This window comes from Betta splendens, chromosome 24, assembly GCF_900634795.4.
Source record: "Betta splendens chromosome 24, fBetSpl5.4, whole genome shotgun sequence".
Lineage (NCBI taxonomy): Eukaryota > Metazoa > Chordata > Actinopteri > Anabantiformes > Osphronemidae > Betta > Betta splendens.
In genome coordinates, this window is record NC_040901.2 from 4,453,109 (window position 1) to 4,472,163 (window position 19,055).

General features: G+C 45.6%; 1 protein-coding gene across 8 annotated transcripts in view; it reads left to right on the top strand.

Moving 5' to 3' along the window:
• flrt2 (fibronectin leucine rich transmembrane protein 2) overlaps positions 1-19,055 on the top strand; it is a 104,439-nt gene that overhangs the window by 40,061 nt on the left and 45,323 nt on the right. For 5 of the 8 annotated variants that reach the window (XR_008693863.1, XR_005897303.2, XR_005897302.2 and 2 more), the window contains exon 3: positions 18,736-18,934. The exons of 1 other annotated variant lie outside the window; for it this stretch is intronic. The gene's annotated coding sequence lies outside the window, so the exon portion shown is untranslated. Of the gene's footprint in view, positions 1-3,478; positions 3,585-18,735; positions 18,935-19,055 lie in introns of all 8 variants that reach the window. 2 more of the 8 variants (XM_029140663.3, XM_055506378.1) reach the window with 1 other exon arrangement.

Here is a 19,055-nt window from a genome sequence, read left to right on the forward strand (position 1 = left end):
GGTTTTATGAATGTACAGCGTGTGATCATCTGCATGCGTGAGGATGCAGTTTACTAGAACATTTTTGAGGTCATAAAAATAGAAGGTGGAACAACAATAAAACCCTCCAGCACAGAGCAGCTGGAAGGACTCATCCTAACAATAAATGACCTATAACAAACAATAAAAAATGATAATAAATAAAAGGCCCGAAAAAGTAGCGTAGCTGCAGTTGGTTCTTTCAATAAATTGTAGTTTTTCATTTTCGAGTTCTTGAGTATTTTTATTAATTATTAAAGATTCAGTACAGACACTAAAAGCAAAAAGTAGAAAATTGCTTGTTAGGCCCCCACACACAGAACCCTTAACCCCTGCTGTGACGCTGCGCTGAACCATGGTGGTGTGTTCAGGGACAGTGTCCATTTGTGTTGAAGTCTAAAGTGGTAATAACTGCGTAAATGTGGATATTTTGTAATTATTAAATGCATTTACAGTTTTTACTGTGGCAGTTTGGATAAAGTCAGTGGAAAAACAACCTGCAGTGACGCAAACCACTTCAGGAATGCAGGAAATGACCACAACCGAGAACACGCAGGCGTTTTTCTTCATCGTAAAACGAACAGTTGGCCTCACGGCCCTGCAAACCCCAATAACACGCATGAGTCACGGTGCGGCTTGTGTGCGACAGTGGCGAGTGCATCAGGTCTATTGTGTTCCGGGCTTTATGTCCGTTCCTCCGGCTCGTGCCACGGCGTCGCTGCAGAGATGACGGACGGGTTTTCTTCCCTTGCGCCGCTTGATGTCACGTCCCCGCGGAGGATAAACTGAGAGTGTTTCCTGTTGATCTTAGGATGTCGGCTCCCATCTGTTTGTGCAATCACACTGAAAGACACACACATGGGGATGCATCCTGACTGGGCGTCTACTTAACTCTCGCTGACCGCACATTCACAGTCCCATTGAACTTAGCCTCCCGTTTAGCCATGCACGAGCTAACACATGCTAACAGGTGGCATCAGCTGCCTGTGCTTTTGTCCTATCTGGTGTCTGTGTTAGTTTGATGCCACCGTTTTGTGTCAAGGTTAATGCCTTTTTTTTTTCTTCAAGATTGTATTTCATGTATTGTATTTAATACAAAATGATTAAGTCGTAGTTGTGACGTCCCGGTGAATTCTCCTTTTATGGCCTGACTCAAAAAGGGTCAAAATCAAGGTGATCCTAATAGAAATAAACAGAGCGCGGTAGGAACATTACCAAATGGTATAAATGTCACTTTTTTTACGCACACAAGTTTTAAGCCTTTCAGGAAACACTGAATGACTGGCAGCGAGGCGCACGCTCTAAATCAGCTGCCGCTAATGATCGTTCCCTCGCCGCCTGATTAATACGACGGGAAGCGTTTACACGAAGGCGCGTAAAAACAGTATGGAGGCCGTTTCCTGTTTCCTGCCGCCGCTGTTGGAAGCGAGGAAACGGAGCCGTGTGCGCGGACGGAGGCCCGAGCCGCTCCAGCGCTGGCAGTGTGTGTGTGTGTGTGTGTGTGTGTGTGTGTGTGTGTGTGTGTGTGTGTGTGTGTGTGTGTGTGTGTGCGTGTGTGCGTGTGTGTGTGTGTGTGTGTGTGTGCGTGTGTCTGTGTTTACGTTTAGAAGGTCGTCCATGTCCATGCAGATCCGTGTGGCACAGCTTGACTCTTGCTGTTGACACTGGCTCTGCGACAGCCCGAACGCCCCTTTGTGGGGAATGAATGTTAATAATTCAAAGCGATCTCAATCTAGGCGGCCTCTGAGGCTGTTAGCCATTACCCCGGGACGAGCCGATATTGCTGTTGGATAGAAGGCCACCGACGGGCGAGAGAGAAGAGGAGAGAAGCTGTGATGCACTGCTAAAAGGCACCCCTGAGGTTTCTGCTGTCAGCTCAACCGGGGCGGAAATAACATACTGCTTTAGGAAGACAGATAAAAAAAAGCTTCCCAACGCCGCGTCCTCGCGGCCATTTGCATAAAGAAACCTGTCCCCCGTTAGAATACTAAACGTGGGCACACAGGACTGATCCTTTCCGTTTAATCTGTCAAACGGTCAGCAGACCTGAAAATCACACCGATCTGTTTGGGCGGTGGCTGCACAGCTTAAAACACACAAAAAAAACGGGCCATTAACTCTCCACCAGTTCGCTCCGTTTTTCCTTAATTCCCCTTATTTTTCCAGCTCGTACGTACTGTGCCGCTAACACACGGGCGCCTCTGCCAAAATGGCCGCCCGCCCGCGGAGAGGAACGGGGGGTAAAAGGGTTGAGTTGACCTGATGTGGTGTCACTGGATCCCTGTCGTGAGACGGGCTGAAGTCTAATGCAACGCCAGCCGCTTTCATCACGCCGCCACAGAAACTGCCTCCGCGGAGCTGGATGATGTCACACGATGGCAGCCGCGCCGCCGCGGAACCCCGTGCCCACAGTTTATCCAGCCAATGACGAATACACGTACCAAAACACGAGCTGCTTTCATCCTCACAGCATGTCGACCTCGACGGGCGAGGATATAGAAGCGCTAACATGACTTTTATACATGTTTAAGTTAATACGACTTGTATTTTATATGTTTTCACTTTCAACATTGGACATTTTAGACTTACTGTCCTTTCTTTAAGTAAGTGATAAGTTGCTAGACTGATAAACTGATACTTTCAGTATAGTTTCAATATAAATACTTCTTGAAAAGAACATTTAAACCACTAGTGTGGGTTTTGTTTATCTGTGTTTTTCCTCTAAGTTCTTTTTGGGACAAAATACTCTATGCTTGTTTCTTTACTATTACTTTATCAGCATTTTTTTACTTGAAATTACACAGGCTTCTCTCAAAAGATAATAAGTCGACACAAGAGGCATCACTGTGATAGAAATGATTACTCATCTTTTATTTAGAAGACCCTCCAGCCTGAAAAGGTTTGGAGCTGATCTCTAATGATGAATAGACATTAAGACCAGTGGATTAATGCAAAAAGCTACTCAGCAATTAAAGGAAGCGTTTGATTGCTGTAACAGACAATAAAAGCTTTTCTAATGATTATTGAAAAGTGAATAATATGGAAAATGCCTCTATTTGCTCAAATGTAAATAAAAGATGAGTAATCATTTTTGCACAACGATACCTCCTGTGAGAAGCCTGTTTCATGTCCGGTCCACAAAAAACAAACAAAAGAAAAATCTGGTTGAGTGAAAGTAACTTTAGCTCCGAATTTGCCAGGAGTGTGAATAATTTCGAGCTTGACTGCGACTGAAAAAGCTTGAAAAGGAAGATTAACTGAAATCATAATAAAACTGAATTGCTATTCTTTATCAGAATTGCCACATTGTGGAATATGTCACAAAAACATTCAGCACTACACGCGCTCCTCTTGTCAGAGGTGCCTGTGAGCTCGCATCAGTTGAATCTCAGTGTCTCCAGTGATTTTAGAGCTATTGTGCAGCAGGAGGCATCTGATCAGTCATTTATTCTTTCTGCAGCACGATATCGTCGTGGCAACAATCTACCTTCAGAGACGGCGAGAACAAGAGATCTCTGATCTCAGCATTATCGAGTCAGGTCCACAGTAGATGAGGGAACCCACTGGTATGCAAACGCACTGGCTGAGGCCTAGCGATGCTAGCATGCCGATGACATCATCTGGTGTTTGTGTAGTCACCTTTTACATGCGGCTAATGTCTAATAAATAGAGCTGCAGCTGCCGATTTACAGGACTCCAAACAAATTCTGCTCAGAATCCAAGCAGAAGGGTTTCTGGCTTTCACCAGCGTTTAAAAAGACAGAATCATTTCTAAAGGAGTTGACAACCTACAGTGGCTCAGATCAATATCACCGCAAACACTTGATTTTCTACAGCGACTCACATTTGTATTAGAGGCTACAACGATTGTGTTAATATTTTACTCTAATAAGAAAAAAGGTTGGAAAATATCTTCTGATCTGAAAAAGAGTCTAAGTTGAAGGAGGCCCTCTTTGAATAAGTGGATCAAATTAGAACTAAGTCACATATTAACAATGAATATAATGTAACAATCAAACGAGTGCAAACTGTCTAAAATGAGAACATCGTTGGTAATTGGTGTAAAAGAGGAGGAGAGTAGTTTCCTGTGCTTAAGCTGCGTTCGTAATTTAACAAGGGTTCGGTTTTACAGATCAGCAGCACCTGATCCTCATTACACGTGTTTCTCTGAGATCTTCTGAAAGAAAATATGTGCGCCAGTTAACCCTGTTAGTGAGGTCACAGTCTTCCCTGGCTCGAGTGGCAATTAGATCCGTCCATTCAGGGAGACGAGCTGACCTGCGTTAAGTTGAGACTGTCAGGTTGGATTTTTTAACGAGGGGCCAAATTCTGCTCGTACTCGCTCAGCAACTGTTTTGTGCTTCTTAAGAGACTCGCACTCAACCTCAGCACAAAAGAAATAGCCCGGATTTAAGACCAAAGTAAGGTGTTCGCTTTTAGTTTTTATCACCAACAAGCCAATGAAATAAAACCCGGGAAGATCCAGACTTGGGTGATGAGTAGAATCGATTTCAGATTCCGGGGCCGCGTGGCTTAAAACCACATAATGCTTGAGTAATTGCCCCTCAGCCTCACATGCAGGTTTGTGCTCCCCGTCCACAGGAGTAAAGTTTAGCCCGGTGTCTGCGAGGCCCCCCCGACTTAACATGCAGCCTGGATCTCGCTGTGCTATCGCCGCTCTTCCATTTCCCCGGTTTGCACAAATCCATATTAAGCTGCGATATGTCTTTGGGGTTTGGCACCTTCGCACCTTCAGTGCGGAGGAGATGAGAGTCTGTCTGTTAAATATTAATGCGGGGCCAGATGCCCGACTGGCCGATGGCATTTATCTTAACCTGCTCCAGCAGGTGTGAGCCCAGCAGGCTGCATTGGCATCCAGGAGGAGCACTCAACCTCTGGATCATTTAGAGGCGTTAAAGGATTATATCTGCGCTGAAGTGAGACTGAACCAATACACCCGAGGGAGTGAGGGAAGGACTGACGGAGAGGGAGCGAGAGAGTGAAGGGGGGGGAGAAATGATTGTGTCTCCTCAGCGAGTGGGGGAGAGCAGGGGAGAGAGAGATGGATGGGGTGCAGCGTGCACCTGCATTTTTCTCCCAAGGGCAAAGCGGGAATCGAGTGAGCTGCAGCTGCCTGAGTGTGTGCGTGCGTGTGCGTGTGTGTGTGTGTGTGTAAAGTTGACCTCTACGTAAGTAGCAGGGAATCACCACCAACAACCCCCCCCCCCCCCCCCCCCCGGGGCCCTTGGCCAATGGCCCCCATCATGACTCCCTGGAGATCTCCAGGCGACACCGCAGCCCTCTGTCACCAGCCTCCTATTATTCGTAATGAGGATATGTGTGTGTGTGTGTGTGTGTGTGTGTGTGTGTGTGTGTGTGTGTGTGTGTGTGTGTGTATGTGTGTGTGTGTGTGTGTGTGTGTGGGCATGTCCATACCAGCAGGTCTCCCAGGGTAGTTGGCAGTTTATTAGTTACACTGACACAAAAAACAAATCAGTTTAATATCTTTATGGAAAAGGGGGTTTGCAGGTTCCCCCTCTGATTTCTGCGTCTTAGCGCGTAAAATCAACTCATCAGACGCCAACGACATGCAGTACACTAGAACGTTCACCATCTATTTAGGATAGATGAGTTAAAAAAAAAAAAAAAAACATGACATTCACGGTCAAGTTAATGACAGTTCTAAATGATTATGATTATGTTTTTACACAAACACTATACAATTAAAGGAGGGGGCGTATGATGGACTAAAAATACTGCAGAAATCTAAGCAAAGCTGCTCTGTGTCACTCCTGCTGCTTCTTTGTTGTTGTTTATGACAAAACAAGCAACTTTTGCAAGATAGATGTGAGTTTTGAGAATCCTGAAGAACCTTTTGTGCTTGGAGTGCATACATGTATTTGATCCTCACAAGACGGAGACGGAAAGAAGCAACGAGGGAGAGAAACGGGGAGGACAATAGCAGCGCAGCATTGATCTGAGCTGGACTCCATGCTTTTCTCTTGTCTGTGGGTGTAATGGCGAAAATGGGAAACTAGAGTACGTCGTCTTGCTTCTTTTGAGCGCAGAATAGAAGAATTATCTACCAAAAATGTAAACTTGAGTCCTGCACGTGGGGGAATGAGCCGCTGCAGAGGCGTCTTCACAGCAGGGATCTGTTTTAGGCCACATTCACTGCAGAGGGGCTGCTTCTCTTAGTGTTAGTAGACCAGATATGAATAGGGAAAACTTTTTAAAGATGTTTAAATATTTAAAATTGAAGCACATTATTGATCACTAAATAATAAATGTTAATGGCAGAAATACATTGCAAATGTTGTCCTATTGGAAGAGCATTAGCTAACATGCATTCTTCTTGAGGCTTTGTTCAAGCCTTCCTCGACCCCTGAGCCAAACATCAACGCGCTCTCTGTTGACTTCCCAGTGTTTAAGGATGCTGTTTATTGTTGCTTGGGACCATACAGAAGCGCATAGTGTTTGTTTTTAAATAAGAAGCGGTTGGAAAAAGGGATTCAATGCGGGTGAGCGAGAGCGAAGCGAGGTTAAAAAGACGTAGGTCCGAAAACCAAAACAGGAAAACGAAAGACACTAAAGTGCGAGGACCCTGTTTGCAAATGACACTTTATACTAAAAACATGTGTTCAGCTTTAAAATAAATATGGAGAGACTGATATTATAGTATATAGATTAAAACAAAGACCTGCAGGTTGAATTTTCTGTTTGGAAAAGCCATAACCTGACTCACTATTACTGTATAAGATATGGCTCCTTTTATCTAATGTTCTCCTGGAAGACGCTGCCCTTTTGAAATACATACTGTACAATATGTGTATTCTATTAGGTTAAAATAGGCTCTATTGTGAGAAGCTCTCCTCAGCACACTCGCAGAGTGAATGGGGCAGTGGCTGAAGGTCACGACTACAGGGAGCAAGTGTAGAAAAACATTCAAGGTGTGTGTGTGCGGGTGCGTAGGTGCGAGTGTGTGAGCGGCCGCTCGGGCTGGAGTGGCAGATGGGCATTCGCTATGACTGATGGCCTTGTGAAACATGAAGGTGTTGTGTCAATAAACGATGTTCCACCTCATCCATCAAGCGCCACGGACAGCAACATGTGCACATTTTCATCCGTTACACCCAAGGACAGTCCTCCGCACGCGCGCACACACACACACACACACACACACACACACACACACACACACACACACACACACACACACACACACACTACAGTACCTGTACAGTATACGCAACGGAACACCCACTCAGACCCACAACACACGTCCTCCCACGCGGCCTCCGCTGCACAGCACGGCTTTGCGGCGCAGTGGTTTTGTTAGTTAAGTGAGAAAATACAACGGCGAGAAATAAATCATGTCCAACAGAGCGTGAAGGTATTGAGTTTTCCACGTGTTGCTTGTTGTTATGATTCCAGCAGTGAGGGACTGTTGCACCTTTGCAGCGCGGGGGCCTCGTACAGTATGAACATCTACTGTTTGAAAGGAACGGTGGGGGTTTTGCCCCAAGTTCTTATTTGCCTCCTGCTCCGTCATCATCAGACGTATTTACCCCAACACAGTGTTTAAACACCTGCATTTTTAACCAGCTCAGTTAATGTAAATGGCACCAAGCCCATTTCGGGCTGTGATGTTGTGGCTTTATAGCAACATACACACTTGGAGTTATTGTATAGGAACCCCACATCCGCCCTGAGCGATCACTAGGCAACACTCAACACATGAATTATTTAACACGGCTTCTCCCCCATTGTCAAAAGTCCTGATGGAGGGTTTTTGCAGTGCATGTTGATGTCTCAGGGGCGTGCCATCGCACCCGTGTCAGATATTTGTGTTCACCATTTAAAATGAATGAATAGGAAGTTATGGCATTGAACTTGGCCGTCGATTCTTTTTGTATCGACTAATGTTGAGAGATCCATTATACTTTCTTAGGGATGTGGCTCCGTAGCACAACTGGTGGTCGAACACAGGTCGCTTCTGAGCTCGAATGAGACAAGACCAATTCAAAACCTTCCAGTAAAATAAGATAATAGGAGCGTAGACATAAGTTTATTTTACAAAGAACCAACATAAGGTGATTTTATTTGCACTAACACAAAGTCTTTCTATAAATTCCCTTAAATACTTTACTTTAAACATGTCTGAACCTAATCTGATGCACAGCGGCGGCTGGGGAACAGCGAGCTTTCTTTTCTTATCATAATGACATTTTCTGCGCATATTCCGTAGATAATTTTCCCGCTGTAATATATGAACCGCAGAACATCTTCCGCGGTTAAAGAAAACAGAAAACTCAATATTCTCCGAGGTTATTTCCATCCCTCGACTGTCTGTCTCTGCAGATTAAATCATCCGCCGCATTAGACAATGCTCGTCTGTCTCCGCTCCTTCTGTGTTTTCAGACCAGGAAAAAAAAAAACACAACCACAGCCCCTGCGACATTATTACTCCCTGTCTGAGAGTCTACTTCCAAATGTCAGGCACATGCCCGGAGGAATGTCACACGGCCTCCAGAAGGGTAGCAGATGAGGAGAGGAGTGTGGGTCCAGCGATGAGGGCTTTCCTCAGACTCTTAATAAAGACAAGTCGATGTTGTCGCCCGCCGGAGTCAAACAAAAAGTGTTTTCAGCCAGATGCCAGTGGAGATTACAGCAGGAGGGTCTTTGGATAAATCACAGCGGTTCACAAATAATGAAAACAAAACTCTTCTGGTTTGAAGAAGGAAGCTGTACAGTCTACACGTGTTTGTTTTTCATGCCTCTGGAGCTGTGAAGGCTCCTCAGCTTTGTCTGTTACGGTACAGTGGTCCCTTCTGTCCATACATCCAATACATCCATGCCTGTGGTGACCCCCCCCCACACACACACACAGATTTAAGACCACAGTATCTTGGAATGTCGTGCCAACTATGACCCATTGGAGGAGTGGACCCAATAGAATCTGGTGGTGAAAGGTCAAAGGTCACCGTGACCTCATGTGGGAAACTTCTTTACTGTACATCTCTCACAAATGTCCAGTTGGAGTGACGGATTAACTGAATAGACTCAGTTTGGAGGTGAAACCACATCGCGCTGCAGCATTCATTTGTTCCTGGAGTCTTTGATTTAAGGCCACAAACACAACAATTCCAACAATCCCGCTTACGTAAGAGTAAAATAATGTCTCTGTTTTTTGTCAGTTCATGAATGGCGTTTCTGAGTAGTAGAAGACAATTGGAGTCCTTTCTCTAGTTTATTATTCATACATTCACACTGATTATTATTGCAATGCTGGCTGTGATTAGAGTGGTAAAGTCTGGGGCCTAGTTTGGTTTCCATCAGGTGAAACCGAGCGTCCCAACGCCTGAGAGCAGAAAAGGGTCCGGTACATAACATTTGCTGCAGGGTCGTGGGCTGTGGATGTGGTGGAGCCTTTGGAAACACGGATGACCTACACTGTGTGCTGTCCCTGAACGCACCAGAGCAGCAGCTGAAAGGTGAAGCTTATTATACAAAAAGGAATATCACATTTCTACAGACACACGGACGGCTTCCTGACAGTATTACTTCTATTACTATGGTTAATTTAGTGGCTATGCCTTTTTTGAATTTTTTATTAAACACCTACCTTTTATTGGGATGAATAGCAACACACCTTTAAACCTTTCCCTCGGCCCAGTATTCAGTCCAGCTCCACAGGTGCTGCCACACACACACACACACACACACACACACACACACACACACACACACACACACACACACACACACACACACAGGTCTATTTTCATGCATTTTACATTTTACCCACATGACTACAGCAATAGCGAACCCGTTTCTAAACACTTCCAGAACACAGATGACCTACATCCAGAGCCTTTTTATTGCACAGGGCCCAAACATCACCTGTGCAATAAAAACTACAAAAACGGGCTGTAGAGGGAGCAAGATTGAAAACCCACGCTGCTAAAGGTCTCGGTTCTGTTCTACTCTTGACACGTCCTCCACTTTTTTTTTTTTTTACCTCACTTCTACAGGTAAAGTGATGCATTTATACAGCTCATTGAGCAGCCCCAGCGGCCCAGCGCTGCTACTGTTTCCACAGACGTGTGACTTGTAGCGCGGACAGATGGACGCCCAGGCCGTCTGGAAGACCCCCCCCCCATTAAACCGTCCTCCTGCAGTTGACCTCGCGCGGCCGAGAGGACTCTATTCCGGCACCGGCAGTTTACGCAGGGCGGCCGGGGCTGCCATTCATCACCCGTGGCAGGTTAAACAATGTGCACAATCTGTTTATGTCCATAATTATAAGGCGTCATTCTGCCCATGGGCTGCGGAGGTTCAAGAACATCTGCTTGGAGGGTTTCGAGTGGGGCCGAGGAGGCGTGTTGGGTGTGTGGGTGGTGGGATAAATCTACAATGATACTGTAGGTATATTACTGTAGGTGTGTTTATGCAGGAGAGGTCAGAGCGGAGCAGCAGGATGCAAAGGGGGAGGAGCTTCTTGCCAAGGCGACAGCTTCTGCAACAAATCACATTGTTGTGACTTCTGGTCCATTATGCAAATGTTGTCTCCACATCACTTCAGACCTGGCGATTCTTAATACTTAGTCCTTTTCCCACAATGCGATGTAGAAATTGCCTCTTCCGACTCAGTCACCCTGTTTCCGGTATCCTCCACCCTCGAATTGAAGAGTCTGATTTAGCGCTCTGTCTAAAAATATGCATTGTCACAGATGATGCTGGGATTTGCAGTGAGGGAGAGGATGGGGAGATGGAGAAATACAATCATGCAGAGGAGGAAACTGACCCACATGATGCACAAGCAAAAGGACCGGGTCCATATGCATGCAGCAGGTAGAGCGGAGTGAGAGAGACGCAGCCTAATAGCATAATGATATTAATGAGACACCATTCATCACGCAGACTCATCACTTAGGTTGATGAATACCGGCAATTTACAGTAGGGATTCAAGTGGAACATGCCTCTTGCTGCTCCACGGGACAGACTTTCAGTTCATTATGCCACGTGTCTGCTCACATTTCAAACCAATGAGATAAGTTCTGAGCGTTTCAGCAATAAAACAGAAAAAGATTAGCGAAGCGTGAGCGGGAGAAGGAAACAAAAAAAAAAAAACCTGTAAAGTTACTCTCTGTGTTTTCAAAGACAACGCAAATCCAATTAAACACAGGCATGCATGCTCTCACATTCGCCTGCACGCGAACTCCCACGTAGGCCCGAACCATTTAAACCCTCGACTCCCCTCCCTCTCTCTCTTCTGCACCGCAGAAAGCACGTTTTAATTAGATACAGTTAATTAATCACCCTCGTCCGTGAACCGCTTTCTGCACAATCGCCAAAACGCTGATATGTTCATTTCTGCGGAGCAACGGTGAATAGAATCATAAAGTTCGGGAGTGATAGGAATCAGACGGGGGAGGCCTGGCTAATTACAGGAATCTAAAGCTGAAACCTTATCTGGGAGCTTTTGTGATGTTGAAAAAAAAACAAACAAAAAACGTGTCCAAATGAGATTTAAGTGCGCCGCGTTTGTCCCTTGTTGCAATCAAATCAGTCGCACATGAATAATTCATAAAGGCATTTGTTCGTGAGCCAGTTGTGAGATTTAAGGCGTTTAACAGTTTGTTTGTTTTGTTTGTCTTGCTTTTATTTTTTTCTTCCCCTCCTTCGTTAAAAGAGATCACAAGCGGCTGCAGATGTTGGCTGTTTGCGCTAGCTCCAATCCTGTTTTGCCTGTTTTTTTTGGGGGGGGAGGGGGGCGATTTAACTGAAAGCTTTAGTGCTTTAATGAATGGGACCCGGTGACAGAAAGAGGCAATTTACATTCAAATTATCAGTTTGCTGTGACACGTTTAAAAATAGCAGGGAGAGGCTGTTTTTTGGGAGATGGAGGGCGAAAAAAATCTGCAAACTCAGGTTCGCAGGGTAAACAAATCTATTTCTGTTAGACGAGCGGAGGAGGGATATTTTTCATCAGCGGGAAAAGTGATTCCAATCTCACTTCCTCTGAAAACTTAAATTTGTTTCTTTAATCTTACTTTCCAGGCTCATATTTCTGCCCTCTCATGTTTTCCCGCCACACATGACTGGAGATAATCACTGTATATTAAATCAGGGCTATCCGAGACAAAAGGCAATTGTAGCTGGGCTAATTTAACTCAGTAACGAGCGAATTTGTAGAAACAAAATTCTCCAATAATCCAATAACTGGTTCCCTTCGATGCACGCGGGCTTGTGTGCGCACATTTTCAAGTTTTCAGAAGCTTAAGAGGAACGACGCTTTTTTCCCACCAGCGAGAATCGATGAACTCGTTCGAGAGGAGAAAAAAGTCAGGTGGAGCAACTGTCTCTGGCTCCAGGACAATATTAGAGCGTCGGACCAGTAATGAAAGCATGTGGGAAGAATGCGCTTCACTCGCTCTGGCTCTGGGGAAGCTCATTTCTGATTTCTGTTTTCTTTGGTGTTTACCAAAGAAGCACCCAAGTCGCTGACGAGCGACTTGGGTGCTGTCATTTGGTCCTGATGCTTTCATGTACACAGACTAGACGATGGCGGGACGCTTCCCTTCGGACCGGTGCCTCCTGTCAGTCTGGCCCCGTCGTCCTCGGCACCGCCTGCATCTCTCACCACGTCGGCCATCTGTTTTATGTTCCTCGTCCTGTATCTCCTGCTCTTTTCTCTGGCACTCGCACTCATCCTTTATCCCAGTACGCGCAGCGATTTCTGTAATAGCAGTGGGCGTGCTATTAGACCCATTAGTCCAATATCCTGGTGTTGAGTGGGGATGATGAGAAATGGATTGGCAGTGATGCGGGTTGTGTGCACGGTGTGTGTGTGTGCGTGTGTGTGTGTGTGGGCAGCTCCAAATGTGATGAGTGTGTGGTTTAACGGATGACTGTGAAGTGTCCGTGGTGCGGAGAGACTGAAGGCAAGAAAGAACAAGATAGCGGGAAGCGAGTACGATAATGATATGCACTTTACGTGTGAAGTAGGAGGAACCGCTGGTGTGGGCGTCTTCTACGTACTGAGAAACTTTTTCCCAATTCAGTGTCTCCATATTCCACCGTGTTAAATTCGAAAATGTCTCCATTTTCGAGCAAACCAGCCGCTGCAGCTGCGTCGGAGATGGATTCTAATGCTCTGATAAAGGCCTAACAGCGGGGACGCTGCCCAAACTCTGCTCATGGAGTCTGCAGTCGTGCTGCAGCTTTTGCGAGTCTGATTTCCACACTGTAAACACAACCAGAACGTCTGCCTCTGATCTGACGAAGTTGTGCAGAAGTTGATGGGGGGCGGAATAATACGTCAGCAAGCAGTATCAGAATGAAGCAAATGGGCCATGGTCCTTCACTGGAGGTCATCCACTGGGGACAATGAACGCCCTAACAAAGCTTTTTTGCAGGTAATAGTAGAAGTTATCCAAAGATTTGCTCACAGTTAACAAATGATTATGTGGCTTCTATAATCTACTCACTAGATCAAGTTTTACCTTGGTCTTTGGTTTGGACGGACATCACAGTTTATGACTGGTAGTCAGCTTACCTTACTTCCAAATATCATTTCCTGCTACCAGGTGGAAAACTCAGCAGATGATGTAATCCAGAGGCATCTCCAGGTCAGATCACGTCCCATGAACTCACAAACTCAGCCACTGTAAAATCTGAGTTGTTTTACAGTAACACAGGAAAGGCAGAGAAAGGTTTCGCATCTTAGCATATTTTTATTAGCCCCTTTCCCTTTCTCAACACAAAGGTCCATCTGATGTGGCTTCTGCAGGTCTTTCTTATTTATTTGCTGAATTTCAGCCCCAGCTCATTGGCTGCACTTTCCAAAGGTCCGCTGTGCTCCTCTGGGCTTCCAGCAGCTATCTCCATCTTCAAATATGTCTTAAACAACCGTCAAGACCGCTCAGGTTGCTCAGTGTTGCTGTCAAAGGCAGTTCTTCCCAATCAGGCGTTGCCCAGAGGGACTGGCACGGCTCGTTGGTGTGGAGTAGGATCCGTGCTGATTATAGCCGCCTTGTATGTGATGCAGATTGGCCGCCCTCCCGTTGTCAAAGCATCCCCTGGTTATCACATTCGCGCCTTCATGCTTCGCTGAAGGCGTCACCTGGATCCGAAACACCTCTAATCTTGTCTCATCACTTCACAAGACTTGGCTCCAACCATCAAAAAGACCACTGCTTGTGCATCTGGGCCTGCAAACTTCAGTTGGATCTGCCAACTTCTGTGTCTCGGTGTCTGCACAGACTGGTTTCTCTATTGTTTGATGGAACGATGCAGCCAATTCAGGAGCAGTGAGACACCTGTTGCCCCGGCTGAGGACTCTGGATCTAGTCGAAGTAGGTGGTATTCACCTTGGCTGGACAAATAGTCTTGTGGTGGGTCATTTCTATCAGGGTCACTAAGAATAGGCCAAATATAAATTTAAATCATTGTTTTACTGGAAGCAAGTTATATATTTATAAGTTTGACATTTTAGCACATTTACTTTGATTCAAACATTAATTGAAGACATCATTATGTAACATACCATAAATACATCATTTGCACATTTGAAGTCTTACGATCTGTCCCTCTGAAGACCCACTGCATCCAGAGGACCACCCTGCCTACAGCCATTTGCAGCAGAACTAAGTAAAATACAGATCGAGCTACTGTACCTACAGGGTGTATGTCCACCCCCTCCCCCCAACCCACGACCACATTAGGCTACTTCCAAACAGCTGTTTTTGCCTGTAGCTTAAATACCTCCTTAGTTCCACAGGCTTGTCAGGGCCAGTGGTGGCGTAGCCCTCTGCCTCTTAACCTTTTGGCCTCGTAGCCAATTCACAATTCCATTCATTCCACTGAAATCAAGCGATTCAAGAGCCCAGGTAACTGAAGTGAGTCGAGCTGATACTGTTTATCTGCGCTGGAATGTCACGGTGTGTTGAAGCTAACACACGCTGGGTTTTGTAATAAATTACCAGGTGGCCAAATGTTAAAAAAAGAAATGTTGTGATACGATAAAGTGGTTAAAGTGTTTCCAGTGTTTTTTGGAAACTTAAAAAGAAAGTTTGTGTTTTCCAACATAAAAAATCTTTAAAAATCATATAAAATGTTCCTTTATTAAGAAGAAAGTCAGCAGATTTCCTATAGTGACTCCACCTGTATGAAGAGGGAGGGGATGGCGCTAGGGTGATGGCCCATATCTCCCTCCTCGGTCTCTCCCCGGTGGGCGACTGCGGCATCTCTGTCAGAGTGAGGAGCTTCCATCCGCACTTCTCCCTCATTTATCACTCCTTACAGCAATGGAATCTTCTCCCCGTGTTCAGACACATCCACCGGCTTCATAACTCACTCTTCTGACGCTTTGACAGCCCCTATGAGTGTGTGTGACTCACTGTGTTGCTGCACGAATTTGTGTGGGCCACCTCTCAGCGTGTCTCAGTCTACGCATGCAGGCACTTCTGAATAATTTGTGTGAATGTCTGTGCATTAAGCTTGTTCTCACCACACACACACACACACACACACACACACACACACACATACACACACACACACACACACACACACACACACACACACACACACACACACACACACACACACACACACACACCCACGCATGCACTAATGCACAAAGGCCTTTCTGTTCCACTGCAAAAATGTATCACAGTTTCTTTCCCGAGGACGTGACGGGACAGGTGTTGAAGTCTGGTGGCAGCGTCTGGCATAGGGGACATAATATAAACAGCCAGGAATGCGATCCACATCACAGCGAGTGATTTAGGAGAGGGGTTTGCCAGGGTCAAAGGTCGCTCGCTGCACTGCTACAAAAGAAATGAAACATTATCCCCGTGACAATAGGGCTTAAGTTGCCTTTTCAGCCAATTGCCATTGTCTATCACACGCGCCTGAGAAGTTGACAGAGGACGGCTTAGACTCCAGTGTACAGTATGTTGGTTGACTTCTACAGCAAGAATCACACATTAAAAGCAACAGTGGAAGCTTTTATCCCATTTACAGTTCAATAATGCAGATTTTACTTCACAAAACACTGAATAAATGTTCTGAGCTGCTGAGCTGCTACAATGTGGAGTTCCAGTAAAAACTGTTTTTCTGGATTTTCCAAAGTAACCTGCACAGTTTCCGTGGCTGATGAAACCGAGCCTTTGAGAGTGACTGAGATTTTTGGAGCTATGAATTAACATACAACACGTTTGGTAACTGAAGAAAATGGAACTTTATCTTCTGTTTTACAAACCACTCTGTGGGACTTGGATCTGAATCCAGTTGAACGCTTCCTGAAACAGTTCTTCTTTTTTTACTTGAAATTGAAGTAACCACCTCTAGGAAACAGTATTTAAAAAAACAACATAGGGTTTAATAAGATATAAAAACATAAAGTTCAACAAAAGTAACTATTGTTCATCCTTTTTTTCGGGCCATTTTTATTGGACCAAATATCTCTCGCACAGTGGTTGAGGTCGAATTCCACACTGGTCAGAGACCTGCTGTGATGGATCGCACCGACCTGCTGGCTCATCCGTTTGGACTGACAGACTAAAAGGTCATGAGGATTAGTTGCTTGTTAGGGAGGGGAGCTCGCTCCTTAATCACTGGTGTGAATTACAGTTACTTACGCACAACTCCACGTTCTGATGCTTCATACTTCACCAAGGGACAAAAGCAAAACCTGAGGAAGTTGTGCTTGACTCATGCGGACAAAAAGTCAGTGTTTGGAAACTGCAGCAACTTCAGTTTCATTTTATCCAGCTCTTTATTATTACAGATTTAAATGTCTAGTAGTTTTAAATGTCTCGGTTAACAATGATTCCATACACTTTTTTTGGTGCGTACATAAATTAACTAGACAACGTGTTGTTGAGGTCAGACCTCCTGGTGCGGTGCAGCAAGTCACTTCCTCCCACATGAACATGGCTTGAGTCAGGAGAGGAACACTAAACATCCAATTACAAGTAGGAAGATAATAAAATCTGTGGCAAAGGGCATCAGAAACTCATTGTGCCGGAGAACACGCTGTGGCTCGTGTCTCGCCTCGTCTTAATTAGATGTAATGAGGACAGCTCGGTCCTTGTTTGGAGCTAGCCTGGTTTCCATCAAAAAGGTCCCCTGTGTTCAGAGCATTAGAACCCTGGAATTGAACTCATTAATACTCGAGCTTTTGTCTAGCGTCCGAAAATGACAAATGATATCTGCAGAGCGAACGGCCACAATGTGAATATTTGTAAGTCACTACTTGTAGGTTTTGGAGCAACGAGCTCGACATGTTGGTCATTAACCTCTCCGAGTTCAGCTGCAACGGCCCGTTGTCTACTCGCGGTCTCCATCATCGCCGATTCGACAACGACCGTCATCTTGAAGTGGTTTTCTACAACATTTAACATTCTCCGTGTAATTAATTAGCGACAGCCATCTGGTTGCAACACCGCTCAGACAAATGATAGCGGAGTGTGGAGCGGGATGCTCCATGCAAGAGGCAAAGCAGAAGGAAACTCGGGGAAGGATTCAGTTACAGTGCGAGACGGCGGGAGGATGAATGTTCCCTCGTTTTAATGTGATTCCGAGAAGTCGTTTAAATTAAAGGCGTTGTTGTTGGATGAGCTGAGTCAGACTGAAGGAGGAGGCACAGGCACAAAACCGCAAGTACATCTCGTCGGGAGGTGCGACGTGCTTCCCCCAAGTCGCTCTTCATTAAATCGAGTATCTGCAATTGATTTTCAGAGATGCTCCATTTGTAAAACCACTGAAATGCAACATCATCGACACAAAATAGTCATAAAGCGGTTAGAATACCAATAATCACGGCACCATCCCTCGATTAGCTGATTAGCTTACAGTGACCACGAGCCAAGCAGCTGTAGCACAAACCTCGGAATCATTAACAAAACAAAACAGTTTTAAATATCAATTCTTTTTTATTACCCAGTTAAGATAAGAAGAGCTTAAAAGATATAGGCATAGTACTGTAGGTGGTAGTAATAATACTGTACTGTTTTTATGAACGACATGATGAAGTTTTTCAGCTTTCTCACGTAAGATTGTCACATAACCTAATTTTCTAGGTTTGGGGAACTTTTTGCAAATGCACAACCACTGAGGTAAATTCCGTCTTGCATTACGCTGAAACCAGCATCAGCAGCATGACTGGAACAATGGGATGATCACAGCTATCAAAACATTTAAAGAAAGTCAGGCCAAGACAAAAGAGTTCAAGACCAGACCTAACATGACAACTTGATGACTCTTTAAACCTCGAGGTCCTGAGAACGGGACCAAAAGCTACGTGTGGAGAAAGAGGGGAGGGGGTGGGGGGGGCTGAGGAATCCTGCACTGCAGCCATGCGAAGCTCAGCCTCCGCTCAGGAGTTGAAGTGCGTTTCTGACTGACGGGCGCAAAGTCAAGTTTCAACAGATGTCTGACACCGGCGCTGAAAGAGTATCGGCTCTTGTCTCAGATGAGAACAGATAATCTTCAGCTTGGACATGTACATTAGTGCAACTCTATCTCTCTGACACTTCCGAACTTTCAAAACAACGAGATGTGTGACAATAAAAAAAACAGCGAGACGTCTGCGAGTCTCCGCTTGTTGCTCGACGGCCGGAGGTCTTGGCAGTTTGCGCCGATTTGCCTCCTCAGGTGTTCTGCTACAGTAAATGTCGTGAAATCTCAAATTCTTCCTCCGACAGCGGCTCGGCTGACGCGGACAGACGGACGGAGGCGAGGACAACAAAGCGCAGGTGGAGCGTTTGGCGGCATGGGGGCTGAGCAGGATGAAGGGATCACATCACCGGAGATAAAAGGCCAGACGTCGTTCGCACACCAAAACAAGACCACCGCACGATCGAGGCCCCGACAGCTCTCACCTGTTTCGACAACCTTCAAAAGGTCTTGTATTGTCTTTTGTCTACAAAGTGTCGGGGCAGCGCGAGTGACGAGGCAGGTGTGTGTGTGTGTGTGTGTGTGTGTGTGTGTGTGTGTGTGTGTGTGTGTGTGTGTGTGTGTGAGT